The 23,718-nt window shown below is 36.5% G+C and overlaps 1 long non-coding RNA gene across 1 annotated transcript in view; it reads right to left on the bottom strand.

Annotated features, from left to right (window-relative positions):
• Positions 1 to 23,718, bottom strand: part of LOC121415877 — a 44,663-nt gene that overhangs the window by 1,209 nt on the left and 19,736 nt on the right. Inside the window, exon 3 of the long non-coding RNA XR_005970066.1 lies at positions 1,083 to 1,541. This is a non-coding gene — a long non-coding RNA (uncharacterized LOC121415877). The remainder of the gene's footprint in view (positions 1 to 1,082; positions 1,542 to 23,718) is intronic.

Genomic DNA, 23,718 nt, shown 5'->3' on the forward strand with positions numbered 1-23,718 from the left:
TCTGGATAGAATGTGCCAAATAAAATATTTGTAAATTATCTTAATGCAACCTTTAAAGCAACACATTTTTACTAGCGAGGATACTGTCTCAATAATCATTGTTAAACTACGAACTTCGTTTTTAACACAAATTGCAAAAAAAGACTGGAACACAAAATCCTGATTCTAGATTTTGTTTTTGGTTACAAGGTGCCATTCCAAATTTCTTTGCACATTTTACACCATAAATCAGCACTATTGTGAATTTTTGCAATATGCATGTTATTCTATACCTCCGCAACACGCATGTTATTCTATACCTCCTGCTTTCGAGTTTGAAAGCCAATACAACCAAATGATTAATAATTCCGTCCTGTCGTTCACAAACATGCTCTTTGTGGTATCAAGTTTTCATCATCAATTTATTCAATTAATAGAATGTAAAAAAAAAACTGGAGGAAGAGGAAGGAAGTATTTTTTTTATAAGACATGTGTAGTTAATACTTAACTCGAGGAGTATGAAAAATTTGCAATTAGAAAGAAGAGTGAAATTGTTTCTTCGTAATGACAATTTTCATTATGATAATAACAGCAATAATTAATGTATTACTTATATGAATAATGCTGGAAAATATCATCAATATATTTTGAACCTCTGACATCAATAATATCACTAAATCATTATAACTGAGAAAACAAATTTAAATTAGATTACTTTTCAAGTATTATTTATCATTATCATTGTGATCTTCCACGGCACTGATATTATAAAATATATAAATATAACTTACAAAACATTATAACATACATAAAGATAAAATATATTATTTTTGCCTCCTCGTAGGCCTATATTTTACTAAGATTCGGAGTAAAGCAATGAAATTAAATCAATGGCGGCCTCTCGTTTTGCTCTGAAATTGGTGAGATAATGACTTGTGCACTACACATCTACATCATGACCACAAATCAAATGTGTAGAATGAAATATATGGCGTATTTAAAAGAATGATAAGCAAATCATTGAGTATGTATTAACACTGAAAAATATATCAGCTGTTAACAACCAAATAAAAAAGGAAGCTTAGCTCCATTGTTATACTTACCGGTATACTGATTCACAGATTGAAAAAAAAATGAAGAGCACAAATTCTGATCACAGATTAGCAGCTCGAGCAGGTATCCTTCCCAACCTCACTGCGGTTCTGGCGGGAAATGAAAACATCTACTACACTCTCTTCAAACGCAGACGACAGTGGGCGGATTGTTCGTCTGCTATTGATTGGTCCGTATGGAGCGTGCGCGTGTCGTAATGGGCTTCAAACCGCACAACATTGAGTGACACCGCCAAACACATCTACGACAGACGAATGTAGATGAAACAGAACAACTTTTTCCACGTGTGTTAGGGTATCGTAAAATATCCACGCAGAATGAGTCCCAGTTCTTCGGACATCACGAGATTGAACTTGAATACTATTCGCATCACTAGTCTTGCCAGTATTCTATTCCATCCATTTAAATCGCATGTTCTTTCTTTACATCAAGATGATTCGACCCAGTTCCTGTGATAAGGAAAGAACAGAAGGTTTTGAAAATAGGATAAAACATAAATGACATGTCAACTAACATTTTATGTAAATAATACTTGTCTTTTTTGAGGTGCATAAATAATCCACATACAAAGTCATGTACGATATTTCCAACAGAAATGTTTTGACGTCTATTCGCCAAACAGTTCCTACGCTGCCTGTCGAGGCATTTCAATGAAACTAGCAGAAACGTAATATGGATACGTGACAATAATATTTACATGTATATTGGCAACATTTACAAGCCTCGTCAAAATAATTACCCTACGCAATTTGCTTATCTTATTTACTTAACACCATTAGAATGCTTTCATTTGTATATACAAGTGTAAATCGTGTACGTAAGAATTTTTTTTCCAATTGAAAGAGTAAATATTACTATACTAGTGTTACACGAGCCCCGTGAATGATTTTGCACGAAAAACGTGTAACTCAAGACAATTATCTTTCCATGCAATGTATCGAATCTTTTAAACTATGTAGAATTATGTACTAATATGAACAGTTTGCAGTCTTTTTAATGCGCCTTGAATTAGTATCTGTTTGCAAATGTGTAGTTGCGTGTGTATGCGTGTGTGTGTGTGTGTGTGGTTTCGTATGTGTGTGAGTGTGAGGGTGTGTTGTGTATGTTTAGAAACGTTGGGCTCCCACTGGCATAAACATATTCTAATATAACTATAAAGCAATTATAGAATAGAATGTTTCGCTTTATTCTAAAGACAATTACAAATAATTGGTAATTGTCAATGACTGCTCAAAAGCATGAATAAGCGTTGGTGCGCTCCGTCGCCTCTTCAAAGACCCATGATACATTGTTGTCCTATTGATATTTAAAAGTCAATTCCATCTCATAAACAAATGTTGATTTGAATCAATAGGGCAAAATTAAACACAAATAAGCATCCATTAAAATTGGATGTTAAATAAGAAAGTTGCGACATTTAAAAAACAATGCCTTACTCTTCACAAAACAGTTATACTGTATATGTACATCTCAGCGTCATGCAAATGAGATAGTCAGTGATGTCCTTCACTCACTATTTCTTAAATTTTATTATTGTTTAAATTGTATTATTAGGTTTCAATTTTATAGATTTCGACATTGAGGACCAACTTGACTGAATCATAAAATGTTAAAACAATGGTAATTCCGCATGTTCAGGGAGGAATAAAAATTTGTTTCACATGGTAATGAGTGTAATGTTTTTAGAATATTTCATATTTCATATAATAAGATACAAAAGAAATAGTGAGTAGGTGACGATATTGGTCTCCTCATTTGCATACCGACCAAGATGTGTATATGACTGTTATGTAAAATTAGGCGAAACTTAAAAATGTCATAACCTTCTTGCTGACATCGGATTCTGGTATTTTCAGTGTTATACTTGGATTTTTCTTTTTTTTAATTCAAATTATTTTTTGGATAAAAGTAATTTGTCCATTAAAGAGCTATGGATTCTCAGATTCACATTTACAGTGCTAGGGAAAAAAGGCACATTTAAAGATGGAGAAATAAATTACGGCTTGTGTTCAAACAATCTTAGCAATTAGCAAGTTAAATTCACTTCATGAAACGGTCAGCTGAATTCATCGAGAATTGAAGTCATTTGCATATATTTGTTGCCTCGTTTGACTCGAACACAGTAATTTCTCACAAAAATAAGATGACAAGACCCCAGTTAAAGATAAATGCCAGTTTTGGTAACGATCTCAAAATGACTCTTTACAGGATCCAATATAATAACCACCCAAGTGTCTGTTTATATGAATAAAAAATATGTGCCGAAGGGCATAGGCGGCGGAAGCGGGGGGGGGGGACGTGTCCCCCCTAAATTTGTTATTGGTGACCTTTTTTTTTTTTTTTTTGCTTGTCAATTTATTTTCCTACGTCCCCCCTTGAAATTTTTGGGTTGAAAACTTTTTTTTTTTTTTGCTTGTCAAAATTTTTTGGGTTGTCCCCTCCTAAAATTTATGGCTTCCGCCGCCAATGCCGAAGGGTTCTGGAAGAAATTGTGTAATTGCTGAAAAATAAGCAAAATAAGCGCGGATTCGGGCACTTCCGTCGGGTCTTTATTCCAGCAATATAATATACACTGTCCCACGTGTGCCTATCTGTGTTAGCTTTTTTCAGCTTAGATTTAATAATTTCACAAAGTTCACTTTATGTAACTGTACCAGGTCTAGATCGACGATGATATAGTAATTCATGTACACCTTGGTTTTACAGACTTTCTCAGGAAATCAGTGTTTTACTGCAACTACTGTAATTTAGCTTTAACTTAAAATTAAAATATTCACTGGCACATCCCTTGAGAGGTACAATTAAAATTTTTAATGTAAAGTTGCCGTTAAGACAGAAGTGTGCTCCCCCAATGAAAGTGAGAACCTTGTTTGTTTGATGCTGTTTTTTTTTTGAGGGGGCTTGTCAATTTTTTTCTCGGGAAATATGCCCCCACCCTCCCTTTAAAAATCCTGGATCCGACCCTGGTAATATTGTATACATGTATATTAATTGCAGAAAACCACGGTTGCAAATGAGGTTGAAATAGTTAATGAGTGATGCAAAGGTTACAACTCGCCCTACGAGCCCTTTGCATCAACCCAGGACCTTTGATATATTGAATGATTTACAACCTCTCACAAGGCGGTGAATAAAATGATGCTATAACAGCTTCCCAAGGAGAATTCATTATTCAGATCGCGGAAAATCCCACCTCCAGTTACCACAGACTATCATTTTCTGTTCAACACCGGTCACTGATACCTAATTATTCATATTTCCGGTATAAATGTTTTAAATCGAAACCGTGCGAACAGACCTCATCATACATGGTTCCCATTCTGGAGGTCTGGAGGTGAAAATGCAAAATTCAATTTTAGCTAGAGGAACGTTATAGATTGGAACCGAGCAAGTACATAATTAAAATACTGCTTCCGGCCTAGGATAAGCAAAGGAAAGCTAATGGACTTTTCATCGCTTTGCTGATTTGATGGCCTTTGGCCGCTTACTTAATGTTCTTTCTAGAAAACAACCTGGGTCCTATTATGTTTATATTAAAAACATTTGGATAGGCGTATCCAGGTTTCTAGCGAATTTAACGTCGTCGGTTTAATGGATCAGTTGGCAATCTTCAGGAATTCGAAATCATAAAAGCTCTCAGCTATTTCAGGTAATGTATAGGTAAAGCACCTTGGTCTGTGAAAAAGTTACGGGGCTTAAAATTTTGAATGGTTTTCACGCGTTTTGTCTTACTCCATCCAGCAAAAGAGGCCGGTGGGAGCTATCCTTTTGCGCATTGCTGCTGTCAGGAAAAGCCACGTTAATGGTATATTTAATGTGCGTGAAAGCTCATTGAAAGATTTATAAAGCTCATAAACCTTGATGTGAGATCTACAGGAATTGTTTGTTACGATTTAAAGATTTCCTCTGAGTTAATGTTATATAGACCTGTTCAAATATTTCAGAGAATTCCTGTTAACGGTTTGGAACAATCTTTTCCAGATATAAGACGCTTTTTAGCTTAATTATTCAGTGCAAAATATCTAAAACGTTGCAGGTGAAGAAATAAAACTGTTATCGGTTATTTCCCCATAACTATACCAAATACAGAGATTTGAATATATCACAATCGGCTGTACTGATGGTCTATCTCTTTGACCTATCTAAAGAAGTAATGCTTGATATTCAAATCTTCAGATCTATAAGCTTTAAAGAAAATTGGATGTAGTTGCAGTGAACACTGCTTTCACTAGAAAGTCTGTAAGATCAAGATGAATCGTTATATCATCGTTTATCTACATCTGGTACAGTTACCTGAACAGAACCCTGTGAAGTCCTGAAATCTAAGGTGTAAAATGATCACACTTAAGATCGTCAGCACAGATACACACGTGAGACAGTTTGTCGTTATTACTTGGAAAATATCCGATATTTGACTCGAATCTCATGCTTTTTCTTTGCTAATTTCCAAGAAATTACATAATTTCCTCCAGAATAGTTGGCAATATGTATTTTTTTTCTGCAGACAACTAAATGGTCACTTATACGATATGAAAGATTTTATTTTAAAATCGTAAGCACAGGTGACATTTATCTTCAAATCACAAATTTTAAGGTTTAGATCTTACACCTATTCCTTAAGTCGCAACATAGGGTGATTTCTGGCTGGCATAGTTTTGGATATATGAGTTTTCCAAGGTATTAAGTATTTTATTAGATAGGTGACTGTGCGGAAATTATGATTACATGTGAATTATTGACTTACAACGATGTAGATATAACCATGATAATGTTTTTTTTTTCGAATTGGTCGGGAAAAGGAAGATATTCCTCTAATCGCCTTGTAGGCTACCTAGTTCGAGTAGGTAACAAACGAATCCCTTGGTGATATTTCACTATCAGGCGAAAAGGGTAGACTACAATCTTTTACAAATAAACAGCTATGATTTTCTTCTTTCACTTCAATTTCTTCTCTTTGGTTCTCCCGATGCTTTGTCTGCATGGCTCTTCATAGCCTAAGATGTTTCTCACTTATCGCTGTCAGATCATCGAGATGGCATCGCCGTTGCTTCGCTTTCGATAGATGAAATACGATCTCCTCGTTATTTCATATTAAATAAAATTCGATTGCGAAATGGTATCGTTGATATGATTTATATCACTTCAATTTTCCGGCAAGTCAAGAATATGATTAGCACCTCGTGGAATTCAATATCCTTAGCAGAATTTACGACTACAGATTAATCATGTTTCTGTCACGTCTCACTTCCGTGTGGTTCATTATTCACTTGGTCTTCAGGCAGCTGGTCTACTCCTCAGAAGTCTAATACAACATGGGCTAAACCCAATGGCCCGTATTCTGAAGTCAGGTTTAACTTAGACCATGGTTTAACTCTGTGCTAAAATTATGGGAAGCCAAAAGTGTTTAAAAAAAGAATAATAATAAGTTGTATGTCTCTTATGTTTACTGTACTCTTTCCTGGTAAAGACAATCATCTATTTATACTTCCTAGACAATTTGAATGATGTGAGAGCCAAATGAGCTGGAATATCATCTCTACTGTTAGTAATTTAGGTAACAATTGGCTATCCATACTTAAACCACAACTTTAAACCTGAGTTTAAGTTAACCCCGAATTCAAAATACGGGCCATTAAGTATACTATCAATGTGGTCAAATCACAGATTGGCCTACATTACACAGTGTCTAATTCCCATTTAGACTCGTACCCAGGTGGTTTATTTTCCACTTCGTATACTGAGTGTCAAATTAAAAGTTTGTTCATGAACAGTTCATTTAATAATGATAGATTTGTGGTGCTACCACAAGTGGATATTACACGATTTGGTATAGCCTATCTGGAATTTCTTAGTAAAATAAACAGGTATAGAAGAACTAGCATTATGCCACAGGGGATTAGACCAACCGGTACGTACACAAATCGGTGATAGAACAAGTAACAATTTATTTTCAGTTTCACTGTGAGTACTTATCCTTGTTTCACATCACATATGCATCACTTGGAAAAAAAAACTCATAACCGGCATTGTTCCATGGATGGCGATGCACCAAAAGGAGACACAGAAAAGAAACTCATCGAAAGATCAATTCAGGGTGATATACTATGAAGCCTGTACCATAAGCACCACTTGGAACAGGACACGAACGATTTCATCTTGCTGAGGTTTTTCCCCCTATTTAAACAAGGGGGTGAACTTTCTTCTTTACTCTAATCAAATCTTGACAATGATAAATTCTGCAGTCAATTATGCTTGTAAATAAGAAAATTTCTTACTGAAAGGTACAACATTTCGACCTTAGCAAATCATTAAGCATTACTTTATATTTTATCACAAGAATGGGTCTGATATCAATTTAAAAGAGATCGTTGCCGGCACCACTATTTCGGGTGTAGAAAAACTTGTTCTCGGGAAAGTCTGTAAACCTGATAGGTGTTTTGATCACAGTTGTGGAACACGAAATCAACATGGCGAAGTGAAAAAGATATGCACCGCCATGCTTCCCTGATCGGCTTCAAAATAAATGGGTTCGTGCTCAAGGGGCTCTCAACCTATCTACACTCGATGGAGAAATTCTCGGGAAGAGGAGATCACTGGCCTCCTGTAGTTGTAAGTAGTATCTCCGTATTGGTTTCCATCTCTTAAAGTCATTAAACAAAAGATCAGTGTATATGTTTAATTTGTTGACCACTAAAATCAGGTGGTCAATATGCAAGGCGTGTGTGAGTGGCAGATTACCGTAGTAAATGGGTCAGTGTGAAGAGACCGGAATTTCTAGACCTACCGATCTCAATAGGAATTGTACATTCAATGTATCTAAAGAAGATGTGAACTTACTGGTAAATTGCATGAGTGGTCTAAACCAATAATGCGCAATAAATGAGAAGGCTTGATCATTGTCATGAAAAATAATGGAATTAATTTGAATATGATAAATATTTAGGACTTACAAGAAAATGTGCAGGCACCCCATTTTCATTGAGCTGTTGAATAAGTTAATAAATATGCCAACATGTTTTCAACAAATTCTCAAACCTCGCAATCGTCACAACTGGTGTAGAGTGTGAGGATGTGTGTGTTTTGCGTAAGGTGTGTGTGCGAAGTGTAAGTGTATGGATGTATGCGCGTGTGTGTGAAATGAGGGGCGATAAAGTGTGGGTCGGTATGACAGAAAATCAAATATCTTCCTCTTTTAATCTGGGTATCAAGAACAGTTGCTTTTGGAAATCAAAATAAAAGCCTTGTATGGGAAAATAAATAAATTTTTAAATGATAAGGCGATTTGAGTAAGTTTTAAATAATTGCATGTTTTTTTCTGGGTATTTTAATGGAGAGACATTATCCATGCATAATTGACATACATATTTTGATTGATTAATTGTAACAACTTTTTTAGGCTTGAAGAGGACGAAAATACATATCTAAAAAACAAATTTGTTATCACAGATATACAGTAACACACCTTTATTGGAGAGACAATTTCATTTGGATTCGAATCTTGGTGACTGGAATTTACTTATTTTGGGAGAAAAAAACAGTTGTTATAAAATGTACAAATGTGTTGAAATACCTTGTGCAAGACTTTGACTTCATTTATTAAAAAGTGCGGAAAAAATATATTCATAACAAGAAACCGATATGAATACCAAAAACTGATTATAATATTCTGGCACAAGTTCTTCCCTAACCCTGGTTATTACAGTTTTGACAATATTAATACATTCTACTTTAACAATAACACCTATTTCAGAATAAATACTTTATGTTACCAGTCAGCACTTCTGAAATAAATGAACTTCAAGTTGCAACAATATCTCTCCTCCTTCGCTGACTCTCAAAATCCTTCTTAAATGACATGTTTTTTTCGCAAGCAATTCAACTCTAAAATCACTTGCGTCATTGCAATCGAATACCCCCTTCTTTGTCATATCTTTTCTCGATAGTCCTTATAATTCCAAAACAAGTCATGAAACAGAATAAACAAAAAAAATCGTCCTCATGGCTTTACATTTGAACTTTTTCAAACTTAAACACAATTAAATCCGTAAGGGTAATTTGTTTGTGATGCTTTCTACAAATCCCTAGATTTCTGAAGGGTATTATTCGCAGTCCTTAGGTCACGAAATACGCCACATACACTAAAGGCAGGTATCATATTATCAATGTGAGTGTTCAAATACTTATTAAAAAGAATCCTTTAATCACAAGTATTGGATACCTAGACCATCGTTATATATAAAAATAAATATGAACAACAGACGGTATTGTCTGACTGTTGAAATACAATCCACTGCTCGTTGCCTTGAGTAAAGAAATCATTTGATGACCTTCATGATTACAGAGAACAATGATCCTGGGATTGGGTTTACAGGGTTGATCCTGAGGAGCTGACAGTTTCCCTAATATTCTATTGCTTCTTCATCTACACTTGATAAATAACGTTGATTCCCGCTGGATGACGGTATCACATGAATTCTAAACACCCTTCAATCATGCGTTTGCAAAATATCTATTGCTATATTGAATATTTCAAGGCGTTCAGCAGGGATGTCATTTTTCATCTTGGAAGGAAATGAATTCTTCTGATATGGATTTCCTATCTGGAAAGCTTGAATGTCAATACGAAGCTGGATAAGATAGGCAAGCGATTTTTTTTGCGAGTCTGACACTGAAGTTATTGCCAACTTATCGGTTTGAAAATGACTAATATATTTCTTCGCGCAAAGTGACGGCGAAACATGAACATAATTCATCGAATGGGTAAACAAAGAGGACGACTATTCCATTTGTCCGTATTTCATACAAGGCCATTTGCTGACATGTTAATGAAATGTTACATCATCAATTTTTTTGTAAACTGAGAATTATTCTCATGCTGAATCTAAAAGTCCATACATCATAAGTGACAGATCATGATCATGTTAAAATTAAAAGAAATATTGTCGACAAAGTTGTTTTTGCAATAAATTCTCCTATGGATCATTCAAATTGGAACACCAAAACCCTGTCATTTTCAATAAATGCCAAACCCAATAAATACGGCGAATGCGGTCTACAGTACATCGGAAACGCTGTATACACCTTCAACATAATGTACACGATGCGATCTAAAAAAATATATCTGTCATAACTGAATGCGTGCATTTTTATTCCCCTGTTTTGTAAACTATAATGAAATATTAATGCATTCGATATTTCAAGGAAATAAGTAGAAAATTGATGACCGGTATCAAAGGATTACGGCCTAAGCCACTTTGATTACTTCGCAAACGATCTTCTAAGTCTAATGTAAGAAATCTGAAAGGTTATCATTTCCAAACGACGATTCCGATGGTAGCTGTTATTATAGCGACCCATTTAACGATTGAGGACTCTGTCAAATTATTCAAATCTAGATAGGTTAAGTCAATCTATCTCTAAAGCTGTGGTCTAGAAACTCGTGGGGAAAAAGCGACCTGCAATAATAAGTTCAAAATGACATTTCATTTTGATTCTCGGATGGAGCAGTATAATCTAAATGTAAATCCTGAGGAAATTGGTATTCATAAATACGGTTAATGCTGATCAATATAAAATTTTAATAAAACCAAGGAAAGAGGAAGCAAATGAGGGATTCTGAACGTCCTTTTTTGCTTTATTGATTTTAAGATTATATAACGTAATATTAGTATTTATTTTTATCACACTTGCATGCTAGTTTATTTATACCGGGAAAATGGTCAGTGAACCCTACTTTTCAATCAATAAAGATCTTCTATATGCCTATTGTTTCAACTCTACAACTGCAGTAAACTACCAATTTTATATGGTGTATAATTATATCAGCCCCAAATACTGAATACTGCGCCTGCTTTGCGTTCGTAGAATTAAAATAAAATTCATGTAATGGATAATGTTAAAATTACATGTATATCTTTACCTTACCTTAACTGACTGATATTTAAGTGAGAAATTGTGGGTCTAAACGTGCCCAATAATGAAAAGTTTAATATGATTGAAAGAAATGAACAGGAAATATAATTTTAATGAGATTCATTGTCATACTCTGATGTGCCGCACATGACCTTCAAATATAGCCTGTTTGATTCCGTGTTTATTACTTTGCTGCCAACAGTGAGAAGTAGCTCTTTTTCAAATGTTGTGTCGAACTAGTCTCTACTCAAGTCTAGAGACGTTTTGAGACAAAACACCAGCGTTTTCTGTCTCCGACTGCAGATAATGGAAACAGCTCTGCTAAAATGAGTAAGGTTAACAAAATGCATGTAGTTACACATACACTAAAAATCATTGTTCTATTTTCATTATATTTTGAATTATGATTATGATGATTGAGTCTTAGGGCAAGAAGTACCCATGTAAGTTTTTTTTATCGCAACACTTGCGTTACGTATATATTTTTGATGTCATAATGAAGATGAATTATGTGAAAATGCCGGACATTCCATTAAAAGTATAAAACATTGTATTGCAGTATCACATGTCATATTGTATTTAAATGTTAAAAATCATTTAGCTGGTAGTCTTAATTGGATCATTTGAATTAAGATTGAACAGTATGAAAATATTATCTAAAACAAAAAAGATAAATAAATCGTTTTCCTAGGTACAGACCAAATTTCTTGAAATGAGATTACATGTAAGTTTAACTTCGATTTCGTAAAAAAGAGAGAAAAAAAATTGCTGCAGGAAATACACTATCTTATGAGACAATGGAGGCATTCCCCCTCCCTCTCTCTTTCTCTATCTCTCGCTCCATTTAACATCTTTTTTTTTACCTTATTCTAAAACAATTATTATTATTATTATATGATTATCATATAATTTGTTTTACTCCAATATATGATTTGAATTTTTGCAATAATTCTTACAAACTAAGCTAACCATGAAGATGCGATTATCTGAATATTTTTTAATAACAGTTTCACACATTGCTAATGATAATGCACGAGTCATGTTCGTTTATTCAGTGTAAAATAGTGAGTCCTTGATTTTCTTTCCGTCTCTGGTTAAGCACCTTAATCACAAAATATGACGAATTATATATTAAATTAAAACTTAAAGTATGAAGAGGGCAATGCCATACTTGAGTGATCACAAAGACCAATGGCAATCAATTCAAAAGTGGTTTATATAAATGCCTCTCAGATTGAAACGAACCAAGAAACACAGAAAATTCCTAAACAAGAGCATACATGATGAAATATTAAGATGAAACTAAATGTTAACAAAATTGAATTTGACGTATTTAAAATGAGTTTCAAAGAGGCCTACCCAATCGGTAATAAACTTTTACACGGCCGTGTCGGTGTCATCTATCAAATTTTATCTTCCAAAAAAATGTTGTTGTTTTTTTCAAAAAGGCACCAGCAGTCATTCCGGTCAAACTCAAGAAAAAAGCATGACATTTGCATTAAATATAAAACGTGATTTTTTTTCTGCCATGAAAATACGACGATAGCTAAGACGACGGGTTTTGGGGCAGCTCGCTTTGGCAGCTCGTTTTGGGGCAGCTCGCTGCGCAGCTGCATGCACGCATCTCAGCTGGGTAGCCGGTAGCCTCAGAAACATTTATGCAGCATCATAAAGCTGTTCGTAAGTTACAAGCCACTAAAAGAACGACTGGTATCCTGAAGTAATACACACCAGATTCCCATTAGCATGTATTTATTTCCTAAGAAAGGATAACCAGTCTTAAAGTTGGTCGTAAATTACGAAAAGCTTAAACACCCGGGGTCGTCGTCACATTGTGCTTGGGCTGCCGTAGTATGGTAAGGCAGCCGGCAGCTACATCGAGCCCCTGAATATGCATGGTAGCTCAGCTTGCCATCAACTATGTAGCGGGCGAAACCTGGAGCACATTTTCCACAAAAAGTTGTTCATATTGTATCAAATTATCGACAATCATCAAAATTATTTTGATAATGTTATTCATATTTTTTGGCTATGTTTTAATTCAGTTTTTAAAATTTAAATTGAGTGAACGAGTATCCTCTATAATCACAGATGGTAGGCACTTAAAAGGCTAATTTCCGCGGGGGAGTTCGGTAGATATGAATGTTCATATCCATATCACTTATTTATTTTTAGTCTTCAATTACTTTTTACATCTCAGTTAGATTACCCTATTTTTTAAATTTTACTTCGTTTTTATGAAATACTAAAAAAGTATTAATCATCAGAGGCCGAGACATATTGTAGGCAGATCAAACTTACTCGTCACCAAGAGAGTTTTACTGGGGAAAGCCTAAATCTATAATATAACAAGTTAGATCTAGAGCTATATCTAAACAAATTCCTCAAGCTGTCCCAAAAAACAAGCGCTATCAACAACTTATAGATAACTAAATCCTCTGGTAAACAAAATATGTGAAGCGAAGACGAGAACACTTTTTTTTTATTTCCTTCTGTTGTCATGATTATCTGTCTTCGTAATTATCTTTACAGTGGTATGCATGGAGACCATCACTTATAATCAATGAATTTCTCCTCTAAGGTAAGGTCAGAAAAAAAATGCCTGCTCGGCACCTGGCGGCGAGTCTTTAGCCAATTTTGCCCGGTCACCGAGAGGAGACCATCCGGGCACCAATGATTTTTCGGGTATCGCTCGGTCGCCGCTCAAGATTTAGCGCGGAGTTAAAAGTCCGGTCACACCGCCAGAACTTTGCTGGAGCGTTCCTGGAGCGGTGAAAAAAAATTATCACCGTTCGTTACCGTTCACGGCCGTTTAACAGAAGTTGGCCCCCATTAGGCAAAGCCATTTGCGCTCGGCCATCGCTGATAGTCCCTCCTACCGCTCTGATAGTTTGGAGCTGCACAAAAATTGTGAGCGGTGAGGAGCGGGCAATATTTCGCTCCGGCAAAGTTCATCACCGCTCCGACAACGCCTATTCAAAGTTTGGCACCGCTAGACGCAAGTTCGTGTACGTTTGGGTCTGCTAGGCCAACGCAGAAATCTTATTATTATTGTTGTTATTTATTCGGCCATAAAAAACGTACAAAAATTGTACAATGTAAATAAAAATATACAATTTTAAATTCAATAATTAAATATGGAGAAGTAGAAATGAGAGAAAAGAAGAAAAGAGTAAAGAGCAAGAGTAAAATTCAGTACTATTGCCCAGAGGCATGCGAGCCCTCATGGAGCCCTCTTAACGCTGGACCACCGCTTCTTCGCCAGCTTTGCCCGGGCGGTGATTAAACGTTGCACAAACATTGGTGGATCGATTGTAAAGGCATGGTCACACCGCCTTAGCGTTGTTGGAGCGGAGAGAAAAAAATCATCACCGCTCGCTACCGTTCACCATTTTCGATTTCGATTGTTTTTTTCCGATTTTTGCTTTCGATTTTTTCCCCAATTTTGTGAGCGAAATTCGACCCTCTTTCCCTACCACTCCACGACCACTCCAACAACGCTCGGGTGGTGTGACCATGCCTTAAGCATTTTACGAGCGGACAGGGGATTTTTGGAACGGTGTCGGGCGTTGAAGCAGCGATCCATTTCGGTACTGAACTTTGTTTTAGCGTTGGTATGGAGGTGTCGGAGCGGGATCAGCATTTGGCTATAAATACGGGAAGAAATTGACCGGGAGCCCATTTGGAATCTATCAGAACTTCTAGCAAGGATATCCAAACAGCTCTGAAGTCAAGAGCGTTATGCCACTAAACCAACGGGTGGTCACCGTCCGGACACTGACGTAATCGAGTGGTCGCCGTCGAACAATTTAGGTCAAATATTGAACTCATTGGTTCAAAGGCTGTCTAGTGGGCTCATCGGCTGGTTGCCGGACACTGGCCGCTCATAGATCGGTCGATGATCTCGCGGTGAATTCAAGATCGACCGGGTGATTACTTAACAGGCGGGTGGCCGGTGGGGGAACTGCCCGGGAATCGGTTGGTCGTCAGCCAATCACTGCTCCGACGCCAAATAGAAAAGTTTCCCGATTTAACCCAGATTTGGCCTTGAGTAATGGGTAATCGACAGGGCACTGTTCGGCCACCGATAAGTCATTTTACAGCCCGCTTGACTTCTAAAAAAAAAAAATCGTTGGGTGATGCCTAAATTCCAACGGCGCCCGATTCGAGCTGCTAATCGGTCGGGCGCTGCTCTGAGTTGCGATTGAGGCCTTACATCTCTAAACCATGACATTGACGACATGACAATTCCCCATCTCCCAAAGGATTAACAATCTTTAGATGTCTATACATGTAAGATCTAAAATTGGTAATTCAAGACACTAACATGTCAAACAAGGAGAACATGCATCATGCCCTTTTCTTGCCTGTATGGTGTCAACTGAAACACGTTTCTAAAAGAGGAGAAAAAAATCATCACATCTAAATGTTCATGTTTCAAAACAAATTGCTCAACTACCTTGTCAAAGCCGTGTGAAAATTAGAGTTAGAGTTCCTACATTTTTATATGAATTGCAAAAAAAATGAAAAGAATACAATGAATATGCAAAGTGTAAACAGAATTGTGTTGAGTAGGACGGATAAAGACGTTTCACCTACGAGACCCGTCATTGTGGATTTCACGTTACAGAATGGGGACGTTCCCGATAACGTTTACTATACATGTACTGTAGGCCTAGACGCCATAGATGCTACTTATTCGAACTTGCACATACGGGATTGTATGTATAAATTTCAAAATTTCTCGCACAACAGGTAGAAGATGGATATTTTGGCTCGTTCTCGTCAACGAAGCAACGCTACTCGATATCATTAACACAATGGTGCATAAGACGGTGAGAATTAGCATTGCGAAGGGTAATCAATTCGGTTGATCAGTTTTATTCCAATGAATATTAAAGTGGTATATAAAAGCATTGTCGTGGACGCTCCCGTACTTTAACGTATAGTCCCTATTCAAAGAACAATGATTAAGTATGTCATCACTTTAGAGTATAACATTTCGTGCTCGTAGGGGGTTGGGATGATCTGCAACGGGCAATTATTATAGATAATCTGGAAACAAATCATACATTCATACGTGTAAAAATAAAACCATTTTAGTGCTAGAGTGACAGAATCAGAAGAGCGTTTCATCAACAGTTTTAGTTCGAAAATTTGTCAGATCTGACATCTTTCCCGTCTTTAATTAGCTGAGAAGCACTGTAACTATATGGTAACTGTAGGATAAATCAGGACTTGTTGGATGCAGGTCCTTTCATAAAACGCTCCCCATGTACTTATTACTCAAATTGTCCACGTTCTCTCACCAAAGTTAATAATTTTCTTTATCACGCACTCCTACAAGATGCGCCACAAAGTTAATTTCGCATGTTATGAAAAGTTTTGTGCCCCACGCCTAGCATTCAACTCCAGCATTGGCGCGGCTAGGCAATGGCTAAACACTCGCAATGACACCGACCTCTGTTTCCCTTTAATCCACTCTACGTCGCCACGGCGTTATGATTGACAATTAAGAGTGGAAGTTCAAGTTTGCACAAAGCTGACAAACTCTCCACAAATTACAAGCTTGGCCATGTGCATGGATGTAGAATAAGACTAACGTCATAAACGATTACAGGATTTCGTCGTCCAACATCAATCAAACTATTAATTCCATGCACTCCCAAGATTATGAGGGGGATTTCCGTTCGTAAGCTGACAAAACAGCTGTAAGATGATGTTTTTTAAGTCAATGTACCAGAACAAGAAAGAGTGCTGATATCAAAATAAAATGAAAATTAACTTGAAGTTGAAATAGCCACCCTGAGATTTATGAGTATAAAATGGTATAAACAATTCATACTTTACTTCCTCGTCATTATAGTATCACTATCATTATTTCAAATTGATCATTACATTATCACCCTATTTTTTCTCTTCTCACTTTCGTTAATTTTACAATTAGTGTAGGTTTTTTTTTGCATTTATTAAAATAATTTTCATCATCATTCCCCTTGTCAGTTAGTATTCAACAGTTATTTTGTTATCATTGCTGTTAATTGCTTCTCTTTGTTTACGAATATTGTGAAAAAAGTCCGGGTTTTATAATAATATTCATCATAATGACTATCGTTATCTCGAGCATCATCGCCGTCACCAAAATTGATATGGCAATCACCAATATAGTTACACAACATTCTGCCCCACTTGACAGATTTTGATCAAGTATCTTTAATCCTGCTCACACTATAATTTTCTTCAGCGCGGTGCGAGCTCTACTTGACCTGCTTATCCTATTTGGAAACCTACACGGAACGAAGCCTATCCTAAATAAATTTATTGAATGTACTCTGATGTATTTTGACGGGAACCTGTTAGTGGTGCTAAGAGCAATCAATCAACACAGGACGCCAGGTATTCACCATTAACATTCCCGAGTATCTATGCTAAGTAAAATAATGACTACAAGAACAAGAAAAAGAAGCACTTAGGGCTGACGCACCGCTGGCAATTTTAATTCTGTTTTGTTCACCCTTCCCCGTTGCTCATCCCCGTCTCTCTCCCCTCCCCCTCCCCCCCCCCCCCTCTCTCTCTCTTTGCCTCTCTTTCCTTATTCGACATATTTTGATTGATTTTTTAATGGATGATCTTTTTTGGTTTTCTGAAAGATGTGTGTATTGATCCATTTATGAAACAACAAAAATTCAATGTGCAGTTCTGTCACTTCAAGATTAAAAGGCTGTGTCGCAGACTAATGAATTGAATACAGGACTGGAAATATGAAGGTTGTGGGTTTGAGCCTCAACTATCAAAGAAAGTATCACCCTCGAATGTCTACCACGTACTCTCCATCTGTGTGAATCAACCCCCTATCCCTCCACACTCCCTCGTATATACTTCCATCCCCCATTTCTCTCTCTGTCATACTCGCACGCGCACACACTCACCTAGTCATTTTCCCATCCACACTCTCTTCAACATGTCGTTAGCTTTTTTTTCAATATATTATTTCTGTAAAGGATTAATGTGTTGGCCGAAGTGGTAAAACGCTTCTACACGTTCATTTCATTCGTGTGATCGATCGATATCCCTCCTTCAAATTTCACCTGCTTTAAATCCGGGGGTTGAGTTTTTTATTCATTTTGTTACAGGAGGACGTGAGGGTCTGACCATGCTACCCTAGGAATGAAAATTATTCCAGTTTCTTTTATTTTAAACAAAAAATAACAGAATTACGTCGTAGTGTTGACAGATTTCATATGCCAAATTAGTCAGCAAGGTAGCTCATCACTGATATAATTTTCAAAATCAGCAATGCATTTTGCTCCTTGAGGTGATATCGTTCTCACAAGTGCTAGCGTCGATACAGTTTAAAAGTATTTACATTGCATATTTAATTTGTATTTTTTCCACATTTATGTTACTTAAATATTTGAATGATTTAGATAGCCTAATTATACTTTCTACTTTCTATAATAATTAAAATAATACCTGGATATATGAGGTCGTAGGGGGACTCAGAATCCTGACCTGCATCGCCGATGCATCAGTTAGAATGGATTGTGTTTAACCCACAACCATTTCCTCATGCACGGGTCTTGTTTCAATCCTCAGTTAAAGGACAAGTCCACGCCAACAAAAACTTGATTTGAATAAAAAGAGAAAATTCAACAAGCATAACACTGAAAATTTCATCAAAATCGGATGTAAAATAAGAAAGTTATGGCATTTTAAAGATTCGCTTCATTTCACAAAACAGTTATGTGTACATCTCGGTCGGTATGCAAATGAGAAACTGATGACATCATCACTCACTCACTCACTATTTCTTTTGTATTTTATTATATGAGATATGAAATAGTTTTATTTTCTCATCATTGTCATGTGAAATGAAGTTTCATTCCTCGCTGAACACGTGGAATTCCATTATTTTAACATTTTGTGTTTCAGGCAAAGAGGTCCTAATTGCAAATTCGTAAAAAATGAAATATTGTATAATTCAAACAATAAAAAACAAAAGAAATAGTGAGTGACATCATCGACTCTCTCATTTCGATGTAACTGGTTCGTTAATATAACTATTTTGTTAAAAATAAGCGAAACTTTGAAATGTCATAACTTTCTTATTTTACATCCGATTTTGATGAAATTTTCGGCATTGTGCTTGTCTGATTTTTCTATATTAATTCAAATCAACATTTTTCTGAGGTGGACTTCACCTTTAAGTATGAAACACAGTAAAGAGTTTTCTCTAGACTAATACGTTACACAGTAGCTTCTTGGCGTATGAATACTACATGCCTAAACGCACACGATACACGACACCTACACTACCTCGCTGTTTTTTGTGTTTTCCGTCGTAAATTCATTCCTAAACCCAGGGCAATTCATATCGAAATACACAGCAAGAAAAACAGGCGACTTGTTGGGAATCGCGTATCTCGACACGTTTATGCTAAGCTCTCAAATCTGTCCCTTTAAATGCGCATAATCTACCTCACAATCTTAGAAACGGGAGCCCGTCTCCTGGAAAGGTAACTGAGATAATCCAATACATAGCTCACGTGATAATCTAATAGTATTAGTTTCTGAATCGTCTGCCTTCTTGCCGATCTTTTTACAGTGAACATGTCGCTGCCAACGAATAAATCACTTTGGTTATCATTGTCTAAGTAACGATGTTAACGAAGGATGCAGTCACATTTTCTATCAGATAATAATAATAATAACGTTTTATTTACCCAGGGTAGCCACTTCAGTTAGGAAACTACTCTACCAGCGGGCCCTGCATAACATTATATGTTATTATTATTATCCTTCTCCAATCTAAATGCTGAGCGCCTAGCAACAAGGCAGAAGGTCCCATTTTTATAAGTCTTTGGTATGACTCGGCCGAGGATCGAACCCACGACCTCCCGTTCATGAGGCGGACGCTCTACCACTGAGCCACCATGTCCGGTTTCGAGATGATGTTTTAGGATAATAACCTACGTTAATGATATCCTACAGAATTCGGTGCAGATCACAAATACAGAGTTTTCCAATGGGCCCTGGCCAAGGTCTCTCTCTACACGAGAAATCAGACGGAGGCACACTCCCAAAGAATGCACACGTATTAACACGGTCCGTTATCACCTGGCTTTACAGGAAAAGGGGAAAGAAATATCAAGGTCCAAGACTGCCCATAGGAAATCTGGATGAGTTTGTCAGTTGGACAGGGTGTGTTGAAAATATTCATTATGCGACTATTACGCTTCTTAAATAAATCAGTGACAACTTGAAAATATATTAACCTTAATAAACCTCAAACGCTATTGTCTTTGGGCGCCGTTTTACAACATGGCATCCCCAAAATGACCAAAGCGCATTGCTGTATATTTTAATCCGTTCTCTCCAGCGTTCCTTTTCGTCCTCGTATTTATGATGCCCATTGAAATCACTAGTCGACTGAGGTCACCAAATAAGAGATCAAGAGACTGTGTGCCACCAAAATATTCTTTTATACATTTCAAGGCATCTTCAAGCTAACTACAGGATTCTTTCAGAAAGAAAAAAAATGAAACTAGATAAAGCAATATAGTATAAAGAAGGTAGAGTACACTGTAGAAGACATTAGGCAAGCAGTTTGTAAAAAACTATCCATGGATCAGCACGAGCTGATCGCACGAAAACCCTGGAAAACAGAAGGGGTGAAACCTGACACGTGACAACACAAAGTCGTGACATCCGGGGAAGACGATAGAATAAGGAAACACACAAAAACGAGCCTTCAAAACAGGTGCACATTTTGTAGGGCTGTTGACATCAGCGATAATCACCCATCAAGCGTGAAGCCGGCAGCGGAATAATTCCAGTTATTCTCTTAAAGGCCTTATACATGTGCCACCAATTGCTCGGAATCAGAAGGAAAAATTATGCTAATTTGGTGAAAAAAATAAAAATCAAGGTCATGCCTTAGATGCAATTTACTTACTTCTTGATAGCAACGTGCCTTCTGGCAGGAGTAGACCTCGCATTGACTATGTGTGCACTTCCTGAATAATACCGATCGCAATCAGTGTATCGAATCCAGTTGGAATGCTGACGACTATCAAAAGATGTAGAGAAAGTACGGCTAGAATAATGTAATTTGTGATTTTTACGCAATGCAACTTTTAGAGCTCTCTGTACCGATAGTGAGGACGGGCTGGCTGACCAGGGACAGGAAAAAGATAGAGAACAATTTTTAGATAATATAATTACAACAATGAAAATTTCGCTCGCGCTACGCGCTCGAATCATTTTTTAGCTGGATACGTATGATAAAACGCTAGTTTTCAGGTTGAATTATCAAAAAAATTCAGCCCGCACATCGCGATCAATTGATTTGTTAGAAACCAATTTGTTCGTCGTTACAAAAAGTGCTTATAATATCCAGTTCTTAGGCCAGAATATAAAAAATTCAGCTCGCGTTTCATGCTCACATATCCTGTTCACAGTTAAAGTGCTTAGAATGTCTGGTTTTTAGGTCGGAATATGAAAAATGAAAAATATCAAAAATATATCACTAGAAACCTATGGTTGACATGGGAATAAATGTCATTGTCATTTTCATTGTCTCAGATGCTATGCAAACACGCAAAAAGCGCATGCGTGAGTCGCAGATCGGATCGCAAGGTGTGCGGTGTCGAGGCTCATGACTGCCTTGCGATTCATCTCCCCTCACTCAGACGCAAGCCAGTCGCCGACCAGTTGGGTCGTAAGGTGTGTGGTGGCCTTAAGGGGTTTTTCAATTAATTATAGGTAAATTTCATAATTATTACACTTTGTTCGACCAATCTCTCGTGATGAACGCGTATGAATGGCGTCACAACAAGGGCGAATTTTGCGCGCAACTAAAACAACACTCGTGTACGTACAGACTCAGAAAAGATAAAGTTGCGAGCAATGAAGAGAAACCATGATGTGAACAGTCACGAATGCAGCCCCCGGCAAAGAGAGCTCCAATTCAATCGATCGTTAACCAAACCCTGAACGACGTTTTCGTTTCACCATTTGCCTTAGACAATCATTTACAAGCAATTGCATCTGGTTTATAAATCTACGTACAAATCAATTTCCTTTGGATAAGTTTCAAACCAGTCTTCATGACCGTATATCCACCTAATAGAGACGCATATTGTTATTTTCCTAATGTCGAATATACTTTCTTATTCCGAATTTACGTTTGCAAACCTTTAATTCCGACATGTTGGGATTCATTATCAACGTATACATTACCTTCTTAAGGAGAGCATTCATTTTAAAAGATATAAAACAATAATTTTGAATCCTGAAAACTTTGAATACAAATATATATTACCATTACTGGTATTTTATTAAATTAATTTAACTATAGCTTAGTTTTATTATCTATAACCATAATTATATTTAATCAAAATATAATATCGCCTTGGCTTATCTTCAAACAATCGTAGAGTAACAATATTGGAATAAAATAAAGAATACAATAATATTTACCGTTTCTCAAGTTATCAAAATGTATTAGATAATCATCAACCGCCAATGTCATGATGCATGTCGGCTTAAAGAGAAAATTAGAAAAAATGCATAAAAAATGAAAAACATTATACCGAAAATATGAAGACACTCGGATAAGTGAATTTCCTATTCGTGTACAATACAGACGGCACTGATAGTCAGCTTTATGGTGATAACTAACAAGGTACAATGGTACAAGTTCTTTATGTTTATCGGTACGGGTTTTCTGAGAAAAATAATGACAGGCGCACTTTTTATCAAGTCATTGGCTTCTATCGGGGGGGGGTAGATGACTCAAAAAGTACGCCTGCCTCTCTAATACCATGAATGCAAATGTCTCCATGTAGAATTTCGCGTAATATTATTTCTTCTACTTGGTTTGAGCGTCAATAATGAAAAGGGCGGACAGACATAGAGGCCTATACGCAATAATCGTCACTTCCTGCGTATCTATTGATCTATTCACTTCCGTGCACCTGAATGCATTTTGGTTTTTCTCACTTATATCATTTCTCCTTTTTCATCATTACTCTCCTCCTATCCTTCGCATCATACTCATTGAATATCAATATCAGAGGAATCGAAATGGACAGTGTCCATTTGAGCAGAACAAACTCAGAGTTTATGACAAACTGTCGGGGAATAGGTATCGACTCATTTCCATTTTCTCCATTTTTGTGAAAGGTAATTTACAGTAAAAGATAAATGATTAACGGTGCAAAGGCATGATGTTATTAAACAAGTCCAATGGTCCATATTGATCTGTAGGATGTAGGCTTTATCTTCTGTTTTCATTTGTAATTTTGATATAGACTTATTTTCTTCATTGATATCAATTTTGATAAAATTGCGTGGGTCTGTTTATGTCTATAAGTATATTTTCACACGCATTCATATATACATGTATACAATTATATTACATAGGCTAACATATCTACTGGATTTTCAGGGGTTTTGCCTATGGTTAATAACACACGGAACACACACACAGGTAAGTATTGTGGCAGCACCCCCGATTCCCAGGGCTATACATATGCATAAAAAGGTAAGTTGCTTTACAACTGTACGCTTTTTCTTTATATAAAGTCATACATTATATTGTAATTGTACTTTATTTTGTAGTACATTATTCCGTAATTATACCCCTTTACAGAGTCAATGACTATTTCTTGTTACGCAGTTGTTTTGTATGAATTACCTAACATTTATTAA

Source organism: Lytechinus variegatus, chromosome 5, assembly GCF_018143015.1.
Source record: "Lytechinus variegatus isolate NC3 chromosome 5, Lvar_3.0, whole genome shotgun sequence".
Taxonomy (NCBI): Eukaryota; Metazoa; Echinodermata; class Echinoidea; order Temnopleuroida; family Toxopneustidae; genus Lytechinus; species Lytechinus variegatus.